This window comes from Diabrotica undecimpunctata, chromosome 7 (genome assembly GCF_040954645.1).
Source record: "Diabrotica undecimpunctata isolate CICGRU chromosome 7, icDiaUnde3, whole genome shotgun sequence".
NCBI classification, from domain to species: domain Eukaryota; kingdom Metazoa; phylum Arthropoda; class Insecta; order Coleoptera; family Chrysomelidae; genus Diabrotica; species Diabrotica undecimpunctata.
In genome coordinates, this window is record NC_092809.1 from 97,050,021 (window position 1) to 97,073,117 (window position 23,097).

Consider the following 23,097-nt stretch of genomic DNA (forward strand, 5'->3'; position numbering starts at 1 on the left):
AATCAATATACCATCTTCTAAAATAACATAGGAATTAATAAAAGAAAATAACTTCAGAACAATAATAGGAATTTTTGTTTGTTCGAGTCTCATCTTCGATATGGTCTCCTTTTTGGGGTTCTATGATAGTACAGTTGCTGAATCTGATGTTATTTTTAAATTACAAAAAAGGGCAATACGGTATCTGTTTGGCCTCAGAAGAACAACACATTGCAGAAGCTACTCCCTCTTTATATATTTTAGAAATTCTTTGCTTATTTCGTAAACATCTACATATTGTTCCAGCAAGACCTAGTCATGACTATTCCAACAGAAATTTAACCTTTGATGTTAATTTACCAATTTCGTCCACTAAGGAAATCTATATTGTATTCTGCAAAAAAATATATACAACCATCCCTTTACAACTTAAATCTGCAGCATCTTTCCCCAAGTTCCGTAAAATGACAAAAGCCTATCTATCTGAAAGACCATATTATTCAGTAGAAGAGTTTCTTAATGAATAACTTAAAAATTACAGTACGGTTATGTACAAATAACTAAAGTTCCTTTTATCTATATTTGGGTATCATATGCAGCAACTTTAACTTCTCATAAGGTTGTATCATGCAATTTCATGTAGTTGCAATTGCACGCAGTAAATTGTAATTGTTATTGTTATTTTTCTGTCTTTTTGTAAGCTTTGTCCATAAAATTGTACAGTTTTTCAGAGACAATAAAGCATATTTCTAATTATAATTAAATTCTGAAATATATAATATTTTATTTATAATAAAAGAACCGATATTGATAATTTGAGCCTCATACATATATATCACTCTCACATCACACACAACAAATAATAATCACTTCATATCCTATATTTCTTTTTAAATAAATAGTCAAAAATTGCTGATCCCGATCTAAATCCAGCTTGGTCTCTAGGCTGATAGAAGTCCAACTTAGTGTCAGTTTTTTTTGATAATTTTTAGAAAAAGTTTATATATGTGTGAAAGCAAACTGATAGAACGGTAGCTCCTTAGATCTGTTATATCTCCTTGCTTGTGTAATAAAACAATGGCTGCATTGTTCTATTGAAAAGAAGTTTTTCCTTGGTAGATGCATTCCGTAAAGAGCTTGGCCAAAGTCTGGATAATTTTCTTTTCACCTAGTTTGATCGCTTCGATCACTACTACGCCATCGCCAGGGGATTTGTTATTTTTTATTTATAAAATAGCCGTTTTTATTTCGTATAGAGATATTTCTGGCATAAATTCTGATCCCTGGTTTGTGATTTTGGGCAGGGGCTGATCTTGCCTTCCATTGGTGCTCTCATCCATCTCACGATAAAAGGATTCGACAACCTCAAGGATTTTGGTTCAATCCATAGTATTGTTTATATCTTTGTTTTTTATTTTGTACATATTTTTGTTACCTGGTGTTCGTATTTCGCCCTAAAACTTTTAAACTTTTGTTTTTTTGAATTATTTTAGTTATTTCTCTTGTATTGTTTTCTTTTCCGTCTTTTCGGATTGACCGGTGGATATCTTTATTTAATTTCTTCATTTTTATATAGTTGGAGGCATATTTTTCCGTCGACTGTCTTCTTTTACCTATTAGCTCTTTGGTATTTTGGCTTAGTTTTTTTATTATGTTTCTTTTAGTGCCTTCGTTATACCATTATTTGCTTGATCTACATATTCTATTTCGGCTTGCAAGTCTTGTATATGTCTGGTTAGTGCATCTTCATACAGGTCGTTGTTTTCTTGGTAAATCTATTTTTTTTTCGTGTTTTTAGGATCATCTTTGTTCTTTCCAATTTGACATTTAATATTATCTTATATACAGAGTGGCACAAAAGTCTGGAAATAGCCAATTATCTCGGAAATTGCTGGTCATAATTGTACAAAATTTGAGGTACACCTATTTTGGGATACTGAGATTCCATATTTGATATTTGCAATGTTGTCAGATTGGCCGTTTCTCTTATATTAATAGTAACTTTGGTTTTTCAAATTCATCACCCTGTATCTTTAGTCATTATTGGAATCTCCTATTCAATACGAGTTCAACCATATGTAACACTTATGATTTTATATTGTCTGGAAGGTCTTAAATACATAAAACAGTACAAAATATGTAGATTTTAATAAATTTAAATATTTAAATGTAGAATGCTGTGATTTTGACATTTGTTCACCATTTACATTATTAACTGAAACCATCGAGCAAAAAGACAAAAGAGGGAATGTAAAGATAGTGGGGGCAAAAATATTGTTAGACAGGAAGTGCCATCTTGAGAGGCCACATTAAACAAGGAAAGAGAGACTCTTTCCTTGTTCAAGAAATCAAATTTAGTTGGGTTATGTTATTGCTGATGTTATTGTTTGTCCCAACTGTCACATGAAAGATTATTTGTATTTTCTATTGAAGTTTTTTAACAATTGTTTCACATTTTAGACTATTATTGTTACTATTTAATTAAAACTTTATCATGTTCTAGTGTTAAAAAAAGTGTATTATGTATTAATATTATGTAATATTACTATTATGTAATATAACAAATAAATAGATAAATTAGAACCCCTACACCACTGTATGATTATTGTGAAGTGTCATGAAATTTAAATTTGGCGCATTCGCATTTCCGGATATGTCCGCCATCAGGGGCCACTTTTTTGGTCTCCTTTTCATAACGATTAGATTCTTCTTTTCCCTCTTTTGTCTTTTTGCTCGATGACTGAAACTGACAGTAGTTGTGTTTCAGAAAGTCCTGCATGTTAAATTGCTTCTCTAAAATGGCTCTTAACAAAAAAGAACGAATTACTATTATAATGATGAGAGGGTACCTATTCATAACACGCGACAGTACAAAACACTGTAAAGCGATTTGATAAATCTGGAGAAGTAAAAGATAGATACCGATCAGGTAGATCCACATACATCCTCACGCAGAGTTGTACAAGTACATGATGTAGGTCGTTCTTCAGTCTTACGTGTATTACGTAAGAATAAATTTAAACCATACAAAATTAACTTATTGCAAGAATTAAGTGAAGATGACTTCGATCGTAAATTAGAGTTTACTGAGGTTATGATGGATAAAATTGAAAATGATGAAAATTTCGTTAACAGAATATGTTTTTTCGATGAAGCAACCTTTACACTATTTGGAAGTGTAAATCAACACAATTTAAGGTACTGGAGTGACGTAAATCCACACTGGATGCGTGAAAACCGTACTCAAACACCACAAAAATTATATGTACGGTCAGGTATAGTAGGTACTCAGTTAACTGGGCCATTTTTTATCGTAGGAAATTTAACGTCAGATAGTTACGAAATTTTACTTAGAAATGAAATTGTACCTACACTGAAAAACTTGTTTGGGGCCAATTTCAATCAGATATGGTTTCAGCAAGATGGAGCTCCAGCTCATTTTAATGTAAATGTTCGGCGTTATTTAGATGAGATATTTCCCGGACGATGGATTGGTAGACGAGGTAGAATTGAATGGCCTCCACGTTCACCTGATTTCAATCCTAAAGATTATTTTTATTGGGGATACTTAAAAAATTTAGTTTACAAAACTAAACCAGCAAGTCTTGCAGAGCTATGGCAACGAATTATTAATGAATCTCGAATAATTTCTAGACAATCATGAAGAAATGTGGTAAACGCATTCTACCATGGATTAGGGTACTGTCAACTCACAAATGGAGCACATTTTGAACACTTGATAAAGTAACCATTCAGGTAAAAATGTTGTAATCTATTAATTGTTACGTTTTAATGTAGTCGAAAATAGTTGGCATAAAAAAATTTATCGAGATAATTAGGCCTTCCAGACTACATAAAAGCATAACTATTACATATGGTTGAACTCGTATTGAATAGGAGATTCCAATATTGACTGAATATACAGGGTGACGAATTTGAAAAACCAGTTACTAATAATATAAGAGAAACGACAAATCTGGCAACATTGCAAATATCAAATATGGAATACCAAAATAGGTGTACCTCAAATTTTGTACAACTATGACTAGCAATTTACGAGATGATTGGCCGTTTCCAGACTTTTGGGCTACTCTTTTCATATTAGGTAATGTATATATGTACACATGTACAGTGTGGAAACCACTTATAGAATAAAATTGTTTGTGTCCTTATTTTAGAAAATAATAAAAAAACATTGAGTTACTTTAACTTTTAAATTTAAATGTGCGTTTTTTAAACATAAATTTGAATGTACAGGGTGATCCACGCAAGTCTGGCATAGTCCATAATCTGTATTTTAAATGAAACACTGTGTATATTTTTATGTTTTTAAAAGCTCCTTAACAACCTGATCTCAACTTACTATATCATGTAGGGTCTATTATGAATAATACAAAATGAAATTTTGAAATCCAGTATAATTTCCTTCAAGACAATTAATTCATAGAATACCCGACGTAATTGATTGGATTACAATAAAATAAATGCTCAAAATGTTCTCCACCTTGTTGTTGGTAATAACAAAGTCTCTTATAAAACTCGTCCCGAACTTTGTTTAAAGTTTGAGGTGAAATATTCCGTATTTCTGTAGTTATCCTTTCTTTGAGGTCTTCAATGCTAGTTGGTTGTGTTGCATATACTTTGTTCTTGAGATAACCCTACAGAAAAAAATCCAAAGGCGTAAGATCTGGTGACCTAGCCGGCCACTCAATAGTACCCCTTCGTCCAATCCATTTATTGAAGAAGATTTCATTCAAGTAATTTCTTACCATTAAAGCATAATGGGGTGTTGCACCGTCCTGCTGTAATCAGACAGTTTCATGCGGTAGGGTCAGATCCATTGGATTGGGATATCAGTTAGCCAACTAAGGAAGGACATCGTCTCTTAGCATGCTTAAATATTTGTCCACTGTCAAATTACCATCTACAAATATAAGACCAATAATATGATCTCCCATAATACCTGCTCAAACATTCAACTTTTGAGGGTACTGAGGATTCTCCTCTGACCAATATCTATTAACTTTTATATCTCTAAATTAGCTTTTAATTAGGAATTTATTATTTTAATGTAATATGTATATGTTTAATATATGTTTAATGTTAACACACCAACAATTGATTGATAACAATCCGCATTATTTACCGATTTAGTTTGATTACGGTTACTAAACAGAAATATTTTCCAATATCTTAGAGTAGAAGTGTATTGTCTCTATTTAGCTAATTTAAAATAATACCATAACACGTGATAAATTATTAATTTCAAAATTTCACCTTGTATTATTCATTATAGACCCTACATAATATAGTTCGTCGAAATCAGGTTGTTAAGAATCTTTTAAAAATATAAAAATATACAGGGTGTTTCATTAAAAATAAGGATTATGGACTATGCCAGACTTGCGTGGATCACCCTGTATATTTAAATTTATGTTTAAAAAGCGCATATTTAAATTTAAAAGTTAACGTGCCCCAGAGTTTTTTATTATTTTCTATAATAAGGACACAAACAATTTTATTCCATAAGTGGTTTCCACACTGTATAAGGTTCTTGAACTCCTAAGTGGAGCATAGAGCTGCAGTGAAAACGCGCTCTCGGGTTCTATTTTGCGCTAAGGCCTTCACCTTCACCTCATTCCAAGACTTTCCTTGACCTCTCATCTCGTCTTAATAGTATATTAGCTCGGATTAATCTGTGTTCGCTTCCTATTAAAAATTTGTTGAATACATCGATGTTTTTGATTATTTCTTTTCTGTTTGTTACGATATAATCTATTTTATTTTTGATACTGCCATCTAGGCTAATCCATGTCCATTTACTCTAAGGCTTTTTGTCGAAAAAATAGTTGATCATGGATAAATTTTACTGGTGTAAGAAGTTCAGCAATCTTTGCCCTCGTTTATTTCTTTCGCCATATCCATACTTACCCATTGCTATTTCTGCATCATCTTGTTTAAACGCCCATAATTATTGTATAATATGCTGGTGGGGCATGTAACGCTGTTTTTAAGTCCTCATAAAATTCTTCAATTTCTTCATTTGAGTGGGTAGTCGTTGAAGCATAGGTTTGGATTACCTTGAGGTTATATCTTACATTTAGTTTGAAGATGAGGTATACAATCCTCGGGCTCATGCTGATAATTTCAACTATATTTTGTGCATGCTTTCTGTATATAATGAATCCTACCTTTTAGAAGTTTTAGGAGTGACTTTCGACTCTCATTTATCTTTTAAGGCTCATTGTTGGAATGTATGAAAAAACTCAATTCTAAATGTTATCAACTGAGAAATTTGGGTAGAATACTTAGTCTGCAACACCTTCGTCTTTTTATTTTGATGAGGTACAATCGACAATGAGTTACGGTATAACTGTCTGGGGTGGCTCTTCTAGTATAAAGGACGTTTTCAAGGCCCAAAAGCGTATTGTCAGGTGCAGGTGTGCCGTATGGTTGGTCTTGTAAAAACCTATTAGAGATTTAAATATATTAACAGTATATGGAATTTACATTTTGGAATTATTGATACTAATTCATAAAAATAAAAGAACTTTTTTATGTAACAGTTATATTCACTCACACAACACAAGAAATAAGAGACAGTTTGTAGTACCCTATCGACATTTAGAAATAAGTAGGAAGTCATATACTGTCTGTGGTTTACTACTGTATAATCAACTTCCTTAAAAATTTAAAAAACATTAATTCAACTACAGCTTTTAAAAACCAAGTCAAAGAGTACATAGTGACCATGTGTCCTTATACATTAGGTGAATATTACGAGAGCGTATCTGTGAATATCCAAGCTGCAACATAACCAAATTTAATATTATTTTAATTATATGTATGTACTATGTACTGTACGTTTTTATGTATTTTAATGTTTTAAACATTTTTAATGTATTGTTTCCATTTTATTTGTAACATTTATAATTTTAGTTTTGACTTGCTGTAAACCTTGCTGTAACTTACAGTCAAATATCTATCTATCTATCTACTCCACCATTTAAAGCGTCTGCTTCTTCTCTAAAATGAAATACGTGTCCTGATTTAAAAGTAATGTTACAATAAATATGACTCATGTCTAAACTGTAAACATGTTTTTCTAATAAGTATTTTTCTAGTAGTTCTCCTACGATAAAAACCTGTCTTCTTTCCATGCTGTTCGAGAAGGGTCAACACAGTTCACAATCCGCTTCGAGGCAACTCTGAACTAGCGGCTATTTAATATACAGTGATGAGTGCCTTAAGAACCGGCAAAATAACGCAAAAGATAGAAAACATAATACGTTGTGAAATAAAACGAGATGAAAGTAGTAGAGGTGGGAAATTATCGATAGAAACCTCTAATTTACATTACATTACATTAGGACTATCGATAGTTTCACACCTTTAGATGTTAGCTTATGAGCTAGTTGACTTCAGTCATAATATTACAAGTATGACATCGAACATTAACATTTTTTAAATTTTGCATAAAGTAAAAACTGATTGAAGGCAATAAAGCAAATGTAAGTAAACAGTTTAATTAGTAGTAATTTGATAATTAATTCTGTGTTGACGAATACAGAATAACCAGCTATGATAATTCTGTATTGAGAAGAGTATATGCGACGTCTCAAATCACAGTTTATTATTGATCAATACTTTAATTTTGGATAAAAACATACTCGTACTTGAACTGTTTTTACTTACATTACGTGATACGTATTACTATGACTGAAGTCAACCAGCTCATAAGCTAACGTCTAAAGGTGGGAAACTTTCGATAGATCTAATGTAATGTAAAGTAAATTATAGGTTTATATCGATAATTTCTCACCTTTACTACTTGCATCTCTTTTTATTTCACAACGTATTATGTTTTCTATCTTTTGCGTTATTTTGCCGGTTCTTAAGGCACTCATCCCTGTATATAGAGGATCTTTTTATTGAAAAGATTTTGTCTGAATAGTTGTATCGAGTTTGAATAATTGTAACGCGGAAATGCAGTATATAAATTAGAATCGTGTAAAAAATGTCAGTGTAAATAAATTATTGTAAGACTTTATATAAATTAAATAAAGACTCTAATAAACTAAGTGTTAAAATATTTTATAATAAATAAAGTTAATAAATTAGATTAATAAACTCAGTTTATTGGTGTCAGAAGAATGGAATTTTAAATAAATAGTAAAAATGACTACGATTTATGAGCTCACAGTTACGGATTTAAGAAGACATCTCGAGGACAGAGAATTAGCTTCTACCGAAAAAAAGGTTGATTTAGTTCAACGACTAAAGAACGCTTTGGAGAAAGAGGGTTTGCACCCAGAAACTTATATATTTGAAGCCAAACATGCTGCTGTCATCTCGTCGATTTCCAAAGTTTCTGGTGACATCGTATCATTAGAGACCAAAGTTTCTAATGACATCGCATCATTAGAGAACAAAGTTTCTGACGATATTTCGAAAGTTTCTTCTGATGTAGCCAAAGTTTCTGGTGACATCGCTTCTTTAGAAGACAAAGTTTCTAACGAAATTTCTTCTTTGGAAAGCAAAGTTTCTGCTAACATCTCTTTGGAGATCTCTAAAGTCACTTCTAAGATGTCTGCCCTCGACGATAGAATATCGTCGTTAAAAAACCAAGTTGCTGCCGATATGTTGGCTTTCGAAAAAAAGATATGGAAACAGATGGAAAGGAAGATGGAGGAAACAGGGACAGCAGAGAGAGGAAACAATCCAATTACAGTAGAGACAAAAAAAGACGAGACGAAATGTAAGTTGGAAACACGGCCCAAATTTGAAGGAAGTGGAGGTTCTGTTCATGTTAAAGTCCCAATTTTCGACGGAAAATCGTCATTGAACAACTACATATAACAGTTCGAATCAGCTGCTGCAAAAGCAAATGGATGGTCTGAAAAAGAAAAGGCTGTAAACCTGACTATTGCTCTTGGAAGAGATGCCCTAGATGTAGAGAGACCATAGCAGTAGAGGAGACGGATGATTTCGAACAACTTAAGAAGAAGTTAAATATGCAATACGGACACGAACATTTGGAGCATGTATATCAGTCGCAGCTTAAAAATCGAAAACAAAACAAAGATGAGGCTCTTCAAGAATATGAGGTAGATATTGCCAGATTTGTACAATATGCTTATCCAACAGCTCCCGAAGACATGATGGAAAAAATGGCCGTTCAAACGTTTATTGATGGTCTTCGTGATCATGAAATGCAGAGAACACGACCGAAATTCGACCAAATGGTTGCAGTTGCGGGACAGTCTCTAAATCAGATGGAGAAAAGGAAACTAAGGGAATTTCTTCGGCAGTATCGTGATATTTTCGTACCGAAAGGAGGAAAGACGGGAAGAACAACCGTTGTTAAGCATAAAATTGATACTGGTAATGCTAAGCCAATTCGTCAAACAGCTCGACGATTACCACAGGCGAAAAGGGAGGAAGCTGAAACGATTGTTCAGGAAATGAAGAAAGACGGGGTGATAGAATCTTCTACGAGCCCATGGGTCTCTCCGGTGGTCCTGGTTAAGAAGAAAGACGGAACAACAAGGTTCTGTGTGGATTACCGTTTGCTGAACAACGTTACCAAGAAAGATAGTTATCCTCTGCCTCGGATCGACGACACATTGGACACATTGGATGGAAGTAAATTGTTTTCTACTTTGGATTTGAAATCTGGATACTGGCAGGTAGAAATGGACCCAGTAGATAAAGAGAAGACAGCCTTCACCACAGGATCTGGATTGTGACAATTCAACGTTATGCCATTTGGACTCTGTAATGCTCCTGCGACATTTAAGAGGCTTATGGAAAATGTGTTGAGAGGATTATCTTGGAAAACATGCCTGGTTTATCTAGATGCCATAATCGTCTTGGGGGAGACATTTGAAGATCATCTGAAGAATTTAGAAAACGTTTTTAATCTTCTATCAATAAACTTCTTTAAACTTCTATCAATACCTCTATGGCAGAAAGTTTTTAATCCGAACCGACCATGCCGCCCTTAAGTGGTTGATGCAGTTTAAGAATCCAGAAGGTCAGATAGCCAGGTAGATCGAACGACTACAAGAATACGATTTCAAGATTGAGCACCGGGTCGAAGTTAGCCCCAGAAACGCTGATTCTCTTTCCAGAAGGCCATGTCCAGCAGAGTGTTCCCACTGCAACGAAACGGAATCCAAGGAAGCAGCACTGCTAAGAACCAGCTTGGCACTACCTTGGCAGGAAATATCAAACCAATGCTCAGTAGTTAAGACGTATTGGGCCCAGTGGGACTCATTTATCATAAAAGATAGCTTGTTCAGACGAGTCCTGGAAAATGATGACGTTCAGAGAAGAGAAAACAGTTGGTGATCCCAAAGAGCAGAATACCCGAAGTACTTCGTCAGTGACACGACAATCTATCAGGAGGGCATTTCGGTGTAAAGAAAACCCTTCAGCAAGTTCGGGAACGGTTTTATTGGAACAGTTCCGAGGACGTAAAGGACTGGTGTAAGATATGTACTATTTGTGCTACGAGTAACGAGCCTTACCGAAAAAGGAGAGCTCCTATGAGACAATATAATGTTGGAAGCCCGTTTGAAAGAATACCTTTGGACATTGCTAGGCCATTTCCAGAAAGTGAAAATGGAGGCAAGTACATGTTGGTAGTAATGGATTAATTCACTAAGTGGGTCGAGGTGCCTAATTGTTGTTAAACCCCAAGAAGTGCCAGCTATTTCAAGGTAAAGTTAATTATCTGGGTCATATAGTGAGTAAAGAAGGAGTGGCCGTGGATAAGGGAAAAATCGATTCCATTAAGGAATGGCCAGTACCAACGGACAAACATCAAGTGAGAATTTTTCTTGGACTATGTACTTACTACCGGAGGTTTATTAAGAAGTTTGCAGATATCGCTAAGCCATTAACGCGACTCACAGAGGAAGCAAGAGATTACCGCTGGGATACAGACTGCCAAAATGCCTTTGACATCTTAAAAAAGCATTTAATAACAGCACCAATTTTAGGGTATCCACTGCCAGAAGGAGAGTTTATCTTAGATACATGTGCAAGTAATGTGGAAATTGGAGGAGTGCTGTCTCAGATTCAAGGAGGACAGGAACGAGTCCTTGGATATTTTAGTAAAGTTCTTTCAAAACCTGAGTGGAATTATTGCGCCACGAGAAGAGAACTTCTAGCAGTAGTGAAATCAGTTGAGCACTTCTATCAATACCTCTATGGCAGAAAGTTTTTAATCCGAACCGACCATGCCGCCCTTAAGTGGTTGATGCAGTTTAAGAATCCAGAAGGTCAGATAGCCAGGTAGATCGAACGACTACAAGAATACGATTTCAAGATTGAGCACCGGGTCGAAGTTAGCCCCAGAAACGCTGATTCTCTTTCCAGAAGGCCATGTCCAGCAGAGTGTTCCCACTGCAACGAAACGGAATCCAAGGAAGCAGCACTGCTAAGAACCAGCTTGGCACTACCTTGGCAGGAAATATCAAACCAATGCTCAGTAGTTAAGACGTATTGGGCCCAGTGGGACTCATTTATCATAAAAGATAGCTTGTTCAGACGAGTCCTGGAAAATGATGACGTTCAGAGAAGAGAAAACAGTTGGTGATCCCAAAGAGCAGAATACCCGAAGTACTTCGTCAGTGACACGACAATCTATCAGGAGGGCATTTCGGTGTAAAGAAAACCCTTCAGCAAGTTCGGGAACGGTTTTATTGGAACAGTTCCGAGGACGTAAAGGACTGGTGTAAGATATGTACTATTTGTGCTACGAGTAACGAGCCTTACCGAAAAAGGAGAGCTCCTATGAGACAATATAATGTTGGAAGCCCGTTTGAAAGAATACCTTTGGACATTGCTAGGCCATTTCCAGAAAGTGAAAATGGAGGCAAGTACATGTTGGTAGTAATGGATTAATTCACTAAGTGGGTCGAGATTTACGCTTCCAGAGCAGAAGGCCGCTACCATTGTAGATAATTTGATCCAAGAATACATCAGCCAGATTAAAGTGCCTTTGAAGATCCATAGCGACCAAGGAAGGAACTTCGAAAGCGATCTATTCCAAGGAATATGTGATAGACCAGGCATGAAGAAAACAAAAACTACAGCATATCATCCGCAATCGGATGGTATGGTAAAACGGATGAATAGGACAGTTGGCAAGTATTTGACAGAGATGGTGTCCGATCATTAGCGAGACTATCATCAATATCTTCCGTTCTTCACAATGGCCTACAGATCTGCTATTAACGAATCAACAGGCCAGACACCAGCCAGAGTCCTATTCGGTAGCGAGATGCGACTACCTTGTAATCTAGAGTCTCGAGAAGATGTAGCAGGTGAATATTATGTGATCAAATTACGAAGAAGAATGGACGATGTACACGAGTTGGTCCGTTCTCATCTTCAGATCGCTAGCGACCGAATGAAGAAACGGTACGATACGCAAGCCGAAAAGGGGTGCTTTAAGAAGAACGACAAAGTCTGGCTCTATAATCCCAAAAAGCGAAAAGGTTGTTCTCCCAAGTAGCACTACTCGCATTTCCCGATGAATACTCACTGGCCCTTACCATCCCGGCCAGTATCAAAGGGGCACCGGGGTTGGCATCCTTTTTTCGAAAGAAGTTCGGTCGAGTTGCAGAACTTCAATGCCAAGTGCCAGCTCCCGGGAAAGCTTTGAAACTCCAAGATGCATCACGTTACATTTTCTACCTGGTAACACAAGACACTGCCCGTGACCAACCTACCTACCGAGATATATGGGAAGCCTTACTTTAATTGAAAGAGCACGTACTAGAGTCCGATGTGCAAAAGTTAGCTATGTCAAAGTTAGAGTGCCGCCAATTAAATTGAAGGGTTATCAGAAGTATGGTGGAGGAGATCTTTAAAGACACCGAAGTCCAGGTGTTAGTCTGTTGCAATCTGCATAGTTACTGGTGCGGAGAGAAAACCGTCCCTTGTCATTTTTATACAACTGGAAGTTGTAACTGGAAGTTGTTGTTTATAGTGAAAGTATCTGCCAGGAAACCCTTTTGCAAGCAAACGAAGGAATCGCAATCAATGGAGAGATTGTATATAATATTCGGTACGCAGACGACACTGTACTAGTTGCAAGAAGAGTAGAAGAATTACAACGATTACTTACAAATATAAATATTGCCTGCAACAATTATGGCATAAGTATCAATATCAAAAAAACCAAGTATATGGTCTTCAGTAAGAACATGACACAACCAGCACATATTAGTATAAACGGCATTCAAATTGAAGAAGTATCAAGTTACAAATACTTCAATAAACGAAACTGGAGACCAAAATAATGAAATAAAAAGACGTATCGAAATTGCCAGGGCCACTTTCATAAAGATGAGGAAATTCTTCTGCAACAGAGATATAAGCATCACTCTCCGATTAAGAATGCTAAGGGGCTACGTATTTAACACGCTATTATACGGTGTAGAGGCCTGGACTCTCAAGCAGAACAATATAAAAAATATTGAAAGTTTCGAGATGTGGTGCTACCGTCGAATGCTGAAGATAAGTTGGGTTGAAAGAGTTACAAACTTTGAAGTAATGCGAAGGGTAGGAAAAGACCCACAAATTTTGTCAACGGTCAAACGAAGAAAACTCGAATATTTGGGTCACCTGATGAGAGGATATAAATACGCATTACTTCAAAATATAATGCAAGGAAAAATAGAAGGAAAACGGAATCCAGGCCGTAGAAAAATGTCATGGTTGCGTAATTTGAGAGAATGGTTTGGCTATACCACTAATGAACTCTTTAGGTCAGCTGTAAATAAGGTCAGGATAGCTTTGATGATTTTTCAATCTCCGATAGGAGTGGCACAAGAAGAAGAAGAAGGAAGTTGTACGGGAGGGTCCAGTTGCCGATACCAGCAAACCGTTCTAGTTCCAGTCCCGACAAGGTTCCAGGAGGAACCATCTTTTAAGAGGGGGGCAATGTTACGATAAATATGACTCATGTCTAAACTGTAAACATGTTTTTCTAATAAGTATTTTTCTAGTAGTTCCCCTACGATAAAAACCTGTCTGCTTTCCATGCTGTTCGAGAAGGGTCATCACAGGTCACAATCCGGTTCGAGGGAACTCTGGAATAGCATCTAATTAATATATATATATATATATATATATATATATACATATATATATATATATGTATATATATATATATATATATATATATATATATATATATACATATATATATATATATATGTATATATATATATATATATATATATATATATATATATATATATATATAGAGGATATTTTAATTGAATACAGTTAGTCTGAATAGTTGTGTCGAATTTGAATAATTGTAACCCGGAAATGCAGTATATAAATTAGAATCGTGTAAATAGTGTCAGTGTAAATAAATTATTGTAAGACTTTATATAAATTAAATAAAGACTCTAATAAACTAAGTGTTAGAACATTTTATAATAGATAAAGTTAATAAATTAGATTAATAAACTCAGTTCATTAAGCCGATGATGTACCATTTTATTATTTTCAGCTCTTCCTTCAGTTCCATCATATTTCATAATACATACATATATATATATATATATATATATATATATATATATATATATATATATATATATATATCTACGGCATAAAGTGGACTCCGCCCATGTTAAAATTCAGGTTTAATTGAGCTCCGTGGTCAAGTGGATACCGATATACGGAGCTCACTTGACCATTCCATAATATTGGTTCTGTCGATTCATCAACATGTAGAGTTTAATAATTTATAAAAATTTTTTGGAGCCCGTAAATACCCCTGTATCATAAATGTATATCGTTTAGTTCACGTGTATATATTATAGGGGTCGTTCAGATCTTTTTCATTGTATATTTGAACCATACGTTTATCGGTTTAAGTAAACTCTGAGAGTTTGGCAACTGTGCGATTATACCGTATATTTTCAACATATACCCTGAACGGTTTATATGGGCTCCTTATTTTTATCTACTATTTGTAGACAGTGTAATGTCATATGCATTACACTGTGTAACAGAGGATATCTTATTACCTGGTATAACTACGTACTAAAAGGTAACTGGTTCTTTAAAAAACAGGTATATAGATACAAAAGGATTTCGGCTTATTATTTAATGGAATGTTCGCTTGCATAGAAAATTTTATTTTTTCTGCATTTTTATAAATGTTGTTTTTTTATTTAATATAATTTTATTAGTTCAATGCCGAATTCGATGTTTTTTTTTATTACAGAAATTTTGTAATGTATTTTGTTTACGTGAGTATGTCTTTGTACGTTTTATGTAAGCACCCGATTAATAAAAACTACTTTTATTTCATCTACTCTTCTGCGATATCTTGTATAAAGCTTTTTTATTATTTTAGTTCTGGTTTTATTTGTATACTCATATGATATCTCGATAGAAGGTTATCTCAAAATAAATATGGTTAAGTGCTGCAATAGATATTTTTGTGTTAAAATGGGTAGTAGTATGCATAAAAAGAAAGAATGGTTAATTTGTCTATCAAGGTATATTCGGCAGCAGAAGCATATAGTGCAAGCGTCTATGTTTTAAAGGCGGAAGGACGTATGCCTCATTTTTAGCTGACAAGCTTGCGAAGAATATTATTTCTGGTCCTCAATTTACCTTTTAGTTTTAAACAATGATCTGTGACTGATGCCGTGGGATACAAACTATTTTCAAGAAATTTATAGGAAGTCTACAGTTCAACAGTTTCATGACATTATTGGATATTCAGTTTGTGAAAGCGTCTATGTTAGGGAAATTGACGAGCGCACATGAGTTTTTCAGGGGTTTTGGCTGAAAATTGAGTCATAGTTTATTTTTATTGTGCAATAATAGGTGTATCGTCTTTATAATATTAGTCCTATTATCGACCGGTATTTGATCGTTTGGGTAAATGTTATACAGTGTAGGTGCTTTTATGCTACCCCAAGCGAGACCGTTCTTCATCTGCTATTCTTAACATTGAGTAATACAAAAAATATTCTCTTGTGTAGGCATACGCAAATATTATAAGTGAGTTTGTTATCTAAGGGGATATCATATAGTTTTTAGAGAAATATTTGGTAATTTAAGGTGTCGTAAGCGGCATTTAGATTGAAAAATACCACCCCTGATACCCGATATTTTTCGTACCCGTCTTTGATGTGTTGGATAAGATTTAGCATTTGTAATGTACATGATCTTCCCTATCTATAGCCACTTTTGTCTTTTAATTTGAGCTTTTCTTCAAATATCGGTGAAATCATATTAACGATCTTGTGCAAAAGTATTTTAAAAAGCTGACAAAATAAAGATATTGGCCGATAGTTTTTGTGGTCGTTGGAGTTTTTGCCAGGTTTAAGCAAGGTAACAACTTATGCTTGTTTCTAGATTTTGGGTGTTTCCATAATTTGAATACAGTTGTTCATCATCCGGATAAGCCATTGTGGTGTTTTTGGTCCAGATTTCGTAATAAGCTTTGTGCTCAGATCCTCAATGTCGGTAGTAGTATTATTTTTCATTAAATATGTAGATGGTGGATCCAAGCTCAACATCGTTGAAAGGTTCTCTGAAAGCTGACTGGTGTTGTCCTTTCTTACTTTGAGTTATTCTTTGCTTTTTTTCCGACAGAGATAGCATGTCTATATCTATAATGTGGTTTTCAGCGATAAGCTTTATACCAAATACCCTACGTTAGGCCCTATATATGTTTCCTGCACTAGAAATAAGTCAGATTCGTGTTTAGCGCATATGTCTGATAAGTTTAAGTAAAGTAAAGTTTCTTGATCTCTAGATATACCCTTAACAGTTATAAACATATGTTATTAGAATAGTTGGTCCTAAAAAGGACCAATTTGACAAAATCATATTAAAGGGGTGACTGACGAATTAGCCGATTAATTATTTAATCATTACTCTGGGTATGCCCGATTGTGGTGATCTTCTTAGTACTTAAATTTTTGTAAAGGCTCGTTCTTTGAACCCCATAAGTAATGCCTACTATTTTACTTTTTATTGAAAATTTAAATTTTACATGCCGTGTATTACTTTTTGACGATATTTCGAATCAGATTTGTATAGTAATAATTTAAGGTATTAAAGAGCCTGTTTGTGGAAAATAAATAAGTTTGTGATATCGTTCGTAACTCATATATAGATAATAAAAAAATAAACAGTTAAAATAGGTGTAAAAATTTCAACTTCTACATTGGCGCCATTGTTCAGGTGATGGGTTTATCACAGGTATCAAAGGTTACATTTTAATTCAAGGTTCTATTTGCGTATTTTCAATATTAAAAGAGTAGGAAAAGACATGTTTATGCTTTAATTTTTTTTGTTAAATCTATTCTATTTTCTTTCTAGAGTTCCGTCTTTTTTGAACGACCTGTGGTCTTTTTTCAATTCGGCACTTGTCTAAGGCTATGACAAATACTCTGTCCTCTGCTATTCTACATTAATATGACTGATTCATTTTCTCTTTCTTGCAGCTATTTTATTGTTTATCCTGTCAATCCTGTGTATCTTTTTCTTCTTCTTCTTCTTCTTTTTATATAGACATGCCTCTGTCTGTTTTTCAATGTGTCTCCAGTAAGTTGCCGTTCCATGGTTTTCGTGGTCTTTTTACTGATCGTCTTCCTATTGGGTAACCGTCTCTTGCCGTGTCTACTACTCCATTTGTTGTCATTCGGCTTATATGATCGTTCCATTCTACTCTTCTATTTCTTAACCAGTTCTTGATATTCTTCACCTTGTATCTACATCGTATATCTGTACTTCTAGCTCTGTCCCATAGTGTCTTACCATCAATTTTTCTAAGTTTTTTTATCTTTGTTGTTTCTAACATCCTTTTTGTCCTCTCTGTGTCAGATCTTGTTTCTGCTGCGTATGTCATTATTGGTCTGATAACTGTTTTGTAAATTCTGCCTTTGGTTTCTTTCCCGATATTTTTATTTTTTCATATTGTTTCATTTAGGCAGTCTGCGGCTCTGTTTGCTCTATTCAGTGGATCTTCCACTTAAGTTTCGAGCTTTCCGTAGCTAGATAATGTGATACCTAGATATTTAAACTCCATCACTTGTTCTATTATCTGACCTTCCAGCTCCAATTAACATATTAGTAAACTTGCTGTTGTAACCATGCATTTTGTCTCTTTTGAGGAAATTAACATGTTAAATTTTCTGGCGGTTATATGAAATTGGTGTAGCATACGTTGTAAATCATCTTTACTTTGAAAGAATAGTATTGCGTCGTCTGCATAGCAGATTATTTTAATTTGTTTTTCTCCCATTTGGTATCCTCTTTTATTTCTTACTTTTTTATTATTTCATCCATAATCCGGTTGAACAATAGAGGACTCAGGAAATCTCCCTGTCTTATCCCATTACCAGCTTGAATAGGGTCGGTTAGTTCTTCTTCTACTTTTACTTTTATTGTGTTGTTTTGGTATATATTTTCGATTGTTTTGATTATTCAATGAAATTGACATTAGTTTGATAGTTTTCATTTTATTAGTACTGATGGTATATAACTAGCATCTGTTGGTACTATATATCAATTTGAACATGTGGAAGTAAGAGCACTCTATTGTTAGTAATTTCAGTGTAAATTATGACGAAACCAGAAATAACCCATAATATTATCCCACACCTCAAAGGTCTGCCTCGCGGTATCTGGGAGAAGCAATAATTCGCTTTTGATAGATAAAAACAAAAACCCACTAAGACGAACACAACATAAATCAAAAAAATCCGTCAACCTGTCAATAGGGACATACAATATTAGATCAATGTCTACGGATGAAAAAGTACATAAATTGGAAGAAGAATTAACAAACATAAAATGAGATATCATAGGCCTATCAGAAACTCGACGAAAAGAAGAAACCCGAATACAGCCTATGTCATACTTAAAATAAGAAGAACATCAATTAAAATTATCCAGGTATATGCCCCCATGACAGCTTATGATGACGAAGATATCGAACTATTTTATGAAGATATATCAAAGACTATGGAAGAACATAAAAATCGTCTTATACTAGTAATTCGAGATTTCAATGCCAAACTGGGTAGAAAACTAAACAAGGAAGAAACTAAAATAGGAGATTTCGGGTATGGGCAGAGAAATGATAGAGGTGCTACTTTGATGAACTACCTAGAAGAAAAGCATCTATACGCAATGAACTCCTTTTACAAAAAGAAGCCCCAACGAAAGTGGACATGGATCAGCCCTAATGGATCCACAAAAAATGAGATCGACTACATACTGTCCACGGAACGATATATCATTAAAGATGTAACAGTTCTTAACAGATTCACAACAGGTAGCGATCACTGGATGGTCAGAGCAAAAATTAGTGTTGACGGTAACTATGAAATGAAAAGAAAAATAATTAAAAACTGGGATCTAGTAGATAGAAACAAACTAGGGCAATATAAAGAGATATATAAAGACCTATTAAAAGAACAACTTACTTAAAAATTAGACAGTGATGACAAAGATATAGATGAAATAGACAACATACTTACAGCAACGATGATTACATCAGGAAAAGAAATAGCAAAAAAGGAACTAAAAAAGAACAACTATATATATATATACAAAAAGAAGACCGATGGAACAAAATTCTTATGATGATATCAAGAAGCACGTGGGCTCTAGGTGGATGACTATACCGACAGACAGAGAAGAATGGAAAAGGTTTGGGAAGGCCTATGTCCGAAGATGGACCGAAAAAGGCTAATTAGATAGAGACAGATTCTCCCCGTGTGATCTTAGTATTTCCGTTGATTGAATAGTATAGGGTATCCAATATTTTAATTAACGGTATGTCAGAGTTTTATTAGTTTATATATATATTTGCAAAATGAAGAAGAAAGTTCAGTACAGGCAGTTAAACAGCTGATCTGTCAATTTAGAAGTAAGAGCAAGTACCAACTTGCTGAAAAGCATACCATACACAAAAGGGATAATAAAATGTACTGCACAAACTATAGCGATATAAGCTATATATCTATTAATTATTAGGATATACAATATTTTTTCTAATACACCTGGAACGATTAAGTGAATAATCAATTATTGACTATTAGGCAGGTAATTAGAAATGTTGGGAATACAAAAAAAAAACATTAAACTAGTTATTTATAGATTTTAAACAAACATTGATATAATCATAAGAATAAAACTATGAAATACCATGGCAGAACTAGGCTAATTTAACAAGTAGTAATTTACAAGTAAAGTATCTTACTGTCGACTTATTTTCAAATGTACTGCAAAGAGCTTTAAAAAATGTGAACGAATTATTAACAGCTGTTTTGAAAACTAAATATTATGAGACGAATTGGGGATATTATATTACACAAACTAAACCGCTTGCCTACAAAAAATATTAGGAAAATATGATACGACGCGAAAGACTAATGACTTTACAGCTAATTGCCACATAAGTATCAATGTAACTATAGCTCGCAAAATGGGTTCAATTACATTGCAATTTTTAAATTTTTCGTGATAAAATGAAGTGATTGATTGTTGTTTTGAAAAGGTAAGTTGTTTTTTATTTTTGTATTTCTATCATCTGATATTGTAATATCAACAACATTTTTCATAATATATTCTGAAATGCGCTTTCTCTTACTGATAACGAACAAAAGTTTTATTAACTTCTCGTTAATATAATTATGTAGGAATTTAGATTTTTATCTTGTTCTTACTATAGTGCTAAAACACAAATGTAGTCATAGTCTACCGTATTTTTTTCATAGTGGTCATAGTTTTTAATTGTAGTATAGCTTATGTGTTTATAATAACTAGCGCATAGAAAATAATAAAAATTTTTACCCTGTGCTTTATGTTTTTTATCCTTTATTGTATTGGAACATCTAGAAGTATAGCAATACATTTTAATTGTTGAACAAAAGAGAAAATAAAAACACTTTTTGTGGTGTGCCACTTAACCATACACAAAATTGTACACAAATAATCAAATGGTAGTAAAAGTTTCCGATATAGGCCGCCAGACGGCAGAGGCACCGCCGCGCTCTATGTCTATACTGTGAGATGTTTTTCATGCAGTTTTCGGATCAGATTTTTTCAAAACATCAAATTACATCTTCTTTTTGCCTTTCTTTATTTAGGCTAACCGCTACTGTTTTTTTCTTCAGTGTTTCTTCTTAATCTACATTAATGTTATTATATTTACAATTCTTTCTGGAACGAGCTATAATTTTTCTCAAATAACCATTTTGTGTGGTTTAGTCGCCTTAAGGTTTAGCATGCTTTGTCAGATGCTCTTTAAAGTCCCTTTTAATATTAATATCGTTTGAGAAATTTTTCCCAGATACTATTATTTCTGGTAGGTGTTGCTGTACACCTAATTCTTTTAGTATCAGTCATAAGTGTATCCATTTGACTCTGTCGAACGCTTTACGATAATCTATAAAACAAATCCATAGTGGTATATTGAATTCCCTAGACTTTTATACTTTTTTTTGGACTATTATAATAATAGCTTTAAAATTAAATGTTTAGTGAAAATCTCTACGCGACTTTAATGCATTAAATATTTTAATTAAAAATCAACATATTTATTGAAATTAGGCAGTAAAAAAGTATGTTATTAAAGATTGATTTATAAATTATTATTGTAGTTTAAATTTAACTACGCTATAAAACAAACATTGCATGTCATAAACTGCAGTAATCCAAAAATTACAAAGATCTCCCTGTTGTTTGAGTTTTCTTTAATTATATTAATAGGGTAACAAGCATTATAATCCTACCGAAGAGGCTTCTACTTTCATAAACTGTTACACGATTACTCTATCCGATGTACAGACATTTATGAACTAAATGTTTTAGTGACAATGCCTTTTAATAAAAAATACTAATTAATAAAAATGGAAACTTCACTTTTCCACGTTTATAATAGACACTTTCTTATGTTTAAAAATATATAAAACAAGTAATATAAATTACCGCCTTGTTTATTAAAACTAAAAAGTAAAATAAAGTTATGTGTCGGTTAACAATTTATATTTAACTACATTAGCCAAATAATCCTGAAATTCCTCCATGACTAAATTGATGGATATTTAAATAAATTTCAAGTTCCAAAATGTACCAGCTGTAAAATTTGAAAATCTACTACTAATACAATTATTGGCAACATCTCAGGAGATTAGAAGTGTACGCGAAATGGTAAATACGGATCCCACAAATGATTTATCCTGTTGTGGAATCCACTTAATCCTACATGTTGGTCGGAGTCTACATAAAGCGCTACTTAGATAATAATATACACGGTGTATATTCTACTGGAGTTAGTATGATACCGTTTTAGAACGGAGCTCAGATTAACCGCTAGATGTATATATATATATATATATATATATATATATATATATATAAATAAGTGGTCCTTAAGTAATTGTACAAAAAGAAACAGTAGATTCTACACTTTAAAATAATACGATTAAGGCCAAATTGCTTTAATAAAATGTTGATATTAAGAAAGATACAGGGTGTTAAAGTGCCAATTTAAAATTTTGTTTTTCGCTATAACTTTCATGTTTATAAACATGAGTACTTTTAAATATGAGAAATTATAATTTGATGCACTCTTTGATGTAACTGATAGAGGGCGCCACATATGCCACATATGTGGTATAAATTTGCACTTAACTTTTTTGCTCTTTAAGATACCTGTATTTGGGACAAAAAATATTAAAGATACAGTATTTTAACAAAAAAAGGTATACCTAATAATAAGTTCAAAACTCAACAGTTTTCGAGATAATCGCATTTTACAAATCAGCTGCATAATTCTGATTTAAGGCAATTACTCCAGGCAAAGAAGAAAAATAGACAAATACATTAATACTTCTGAATTTTGGTATAAAATACCTTTAACTAAAGTTAATAGTTAAGGAAATATTAAATAAAATAAATATATCAGCAGGATATTTAATAATAGGATTTGACAAAATAACATAATAGGATTTTACATCAAACATTTTACGTTTTATGTTAAAATTAAATCATAATAAAAACATTTTGTTTACAAACCAAATTAAGAAATAGTTAAACTAAATAACA